This window comes from Elephantulus edwardii, unplaced genomic scaffold (assembly GCF_000299155.1).
Source record: "Elephantulus edwardii isolate Elephantulus edwardi_28Jun2011 unplaced genomic scaffold, EleEdw1.0 scaffold00016, whole genome shotgun sequence".
NCBI classification, from domain to species: domain Eukaryota; kingdom Metazoa; phylum Chordata; class Mammalia; order Macroscelidea; family Macroscelididae; genus Elephantulus; species Elephantulus edwardii.
Window position 1 is genome coordinate 11,698,093 of NW_006399766.1, and position 3,897 is coordinate 11,701,989.

Genomic DNA, 3,897 nt, shown 5'->3' on the forward strand with positions numbered 1-3,897 from the left:
GATCTACCTTGAGTTGTTTTCTTGTGTATGGTGAGAGATGTGGATTCTGTTTCAGCTTTCTGGAGCTGGACGTCCAGTTTTGCCAGCACCATTTGTTGAAGAGGTTATCATTTCCCTATTTGATAGCTTTGATTTCCTTGTTGAATATCAGGTGACTATAGGTAGGTGGATCTATTTCTGGGTTCTCAATTCTGTTCCACTGGTCTATGTGCCTGTCATTGTACCAGTACCATGCTGTTTTGGTTACCACTGCTGTGTAGTAGAGTTTGAGGTCAGGGAGTGCTACAGGAGTCTAGGATTTTGAAGCTCTGTCTCACATACTTTGGGTTCGTGGCCAGGAGGAACCGGGCTTTGGAGAAGGACATCATGCTTGGAAGGGTGGAGAGAGAGTGCAGGAGAGGAAAACCCTGGACGAGATGAATTGATTTACTAACTAGGGCAGTGGGGGTAGGTGTGTAGGAGTCAGTGAGACTGGCTCAGGACAGGGCACGCTTCAGAGCTGTTGGGTCACTATGAGTGGCAGGTGACTCAACGGCACATAACAACAATAACAACAACATGCATCAAGTTGATTGTGGCTCCTGGGGGCCGTGCATGTGTGAGAAAAGAACTGAGCTCCATTGAGTTTTTTGGGAGTGATTTTTCAGAACTTGATTGCCAGGCCTTTCCTCATAGGGTGCTTTAAGTGAACTTGAAGCTCCAATCTTTTTGGTGAGCGGCCACATGCTTTAACTGTTTGTACCGCCCTGAGCTATCCTCTGTATTAAACAAGTTGTTGCTGTTGTTAGGTGCCATCTAGTAGACCGTGACTCATAGCAACCCTGTGAGCAAAGGATCTGAACAGTGCCCTATCCGGTGCCATCCTTATCATTCATCTCTAATATACTTGAGCCCATTTCTACAGTCAGGTGTCAGTCCATCTTGCCGAGTGTTTTCCTCTTTTTCACTGACCACCTTTCCCAGCACGATGTCCTTTTCCATGGACTGGCCTTACTTGACAACATACCTAAGGTATGTGAGCAGAGGTTTCACCATCTTTGCCTTTACAGAGCACAATGGCTATACTTTCTCTAAGACGTATTTGTTTGTTCTTTTGGCAGTTCACAGGATGATGTTCAACACTGATCTTCTCCAACATTGATGCTTAAAGGCATCAATTCTTCTTCTGTCATCCTTAATCACTGTCGAGCTCTCAGATGCACAGCACGTGGTTGAAAAGAACATGGCCTAAATCAGGCACACCTTAGTCCTCAGACTGACATCATTACTCCTTGGTAATTTGGAGAGGTCTCTGACTTTCCCAATGCAATATGTCTCCTGACTGCTGGTACCAAGGGTGTTTGTGGATTGTGGATCCAAGTAAGATGAAGTTGTTGACAATTTCAATCTTGAAGTCTTTGATATTCTGCAGCAAGTTCTTCAAGTTCTCCTCACACTCAGCAATCAAGTTTGTCTCATTTGCATAATGCAGTTTGTTGATGAGTCTCTCTTCTATCACAATACCACAGTCTTCTTCATAGAGTCCAGCTTCTCGAATGATTTGCTCAGCATACAGATTGAATAGAAATGGAGAAATGATGTGCACCTTTCTTGATTTTAAATCCATAGTGTTTTGTTTCATTAATAATTTTTGTTGTTGCAAATATGCACAGCAAGACAGACACCAGTTCCACAATTTCTCCCAGACAATTCAGTGACATTTATTACCTTCTTAAGTTGTGCAATCATCTTCACCTTCTTTTTACAGATTATTCCTGCCCCATTAACATAAACTCACTGTCCCCTGAGTTTCATGGCAAGTATTCTGAGCTGTTATTGACACTCCTTGTACCAGCAGTCAAGAAATCAGGAGACACATTGTATTGGGTGAGTCTGCTGTCAGGGACTTGTCTAAAATGTTAAAGTGCAATGATGTGAATTTGAAGACTAAGGTGCCCCTAATTCAGGTCATAGTCTGCTCGATCACCTGCTACACATCAGAGATCTGGCTAATGAATAAGGATGACAGAAGAAAAATTGATGCCTTTGAGTTGTGGTGCTGGAGAAGGAGTACTGAACATCTCATGGTCTGCCAAGAGAAAAAACAGGTATGTCTTTGAAAAGATGCAGCCAGAGTGCTCCTTGGAGGCAAAGATGATGAAGCTTCCATGTAGCTAGGTTGGCTATCATGCTTGGAAAGATGGAGGGTAAGCAAAGGACAGAAAGACTGGAAATGAGATGGTTTGACATGGTGACTTTAGCAATAGACTAAAAGGTGTCAGAGATAATGAGTATGGCACAGGAAAAGGGCAAGGTTCAGGTTGACTAGTCATAGGATTGCTATGAGTCATACTCAATTTGATGGCTCCTATCAACAACAACATTGTCAATTTGATCACATATAGACATCTCTTTAAAATAGCACAATGTTCAAGACAGATTGTTGTGATTATGTGCTGTTGATCAGAACTGAGCCATAGCTGACCCTCCAGTGGATTTTCAGAGGCAGTAAATTGCACAGGAGGAGATTGCCTATCTCTCTCCTCCAGAGCAGCTGGTATATTGGAATCATGTACCTTTGACTGGGCAATTACCTTGAGGAAATCAGCTTCAGCTTAAAATCAGCTGAAAGTAAGGAAGACTAGAAGAATGTCTGTTTGTGTTTTATTGACTATGCATGTTGTTGTTGTTATGTGCCGTCGAGTTACTTGTGACTCATAGCGATCCTATGTACAACAGCCCTAAACCCAGCTCTATCCTGTGCCAATCACACTGCCTCTGACACACCCATCCCGATTACCCCAGTCACTGAATCAATCCACCTCATAGAGGGTCTTCCCCTCTGGCGCCATTCCTCCATCCTCCCAAGCATGATGTCCCTCTCCAAGGACCTGTCCCTCCTTACAATATGTCCAAAGTATGTCAGATAAAGCCCCAGAATCCTTGCTTCCAAGGAGCAGCCTGGTTTAACCCTCTCCAGGATGCATCTGTTTGTTTTCTTGGCAGTCCATGGTACCCTCAATACTCTTCTCCAGCACCACAAGTGATTGCAAAGACCATAGCCTGTATCAGATGCACCTTAGTCTCCAGAGTGACACCATTGCTCTTAGTACCCTGGAGAGGTCCCTAACAACAGACTTTCTTATCACAATACATTTTTTGATTTCCTGGCTGGTGCCAAGAGTGTTGACCGTGGAGCCAAGCAGACTAAAGTTGTTAACAATCTCAATCTCTTCACCATTCTTCCTGATGCTGCCAATTGGTCCAATGGTTAGAATCTTTGTCTTCTTAACATCGAGCCTCAATCCATACTGAAGGCTGCAGTCCTTGACCCTCTGCAGCAAGCATTTCAGGTCCTCCTCAGTTTTGGCAAGCAGGGTTGTGTCATCTGCATAACACAAATTGTTAATAGATCTTCCACCAATCCTGATGCCACACTTCTCCTCATAGAGCCCAGCCTCTCAGATAATCTGTTCTGAATACAGGTTGCAAAGGTATGGAGATAGGACACATCCCTGGAATACACCTTTCCCAATTTTGAACCATGCAGTGTTTCCTTGCTCTGTTCTGACGACTGTCACAGTCTTCGATTACTAGCTATGCATCTGAGAGCTGGACAATGAATAGGGATGATAGAAAAAGAATTGATACCTTTGAGCTGTGGTGTTGGAGAAGAGTACTGAACATCCCATGGGTGGCCAAAAGAACAAACAGATACATCTTAGAGTGGGTGCAACCAGAGTGTTCTTTGGAGGCAAGAGTGATGAAGCTTTGCCTCACATACTTTGGCCATGTTGCCAGGAGGTGCTAAGGGTGGAAGGTCAGCGAAGGCAAGGAAGACCCTCAACCAGGTGGATTGACATGGTGACTGCTGCAATATGAGCTCTTGTGTGTCAGGAAATGTAAAGATGTCACATG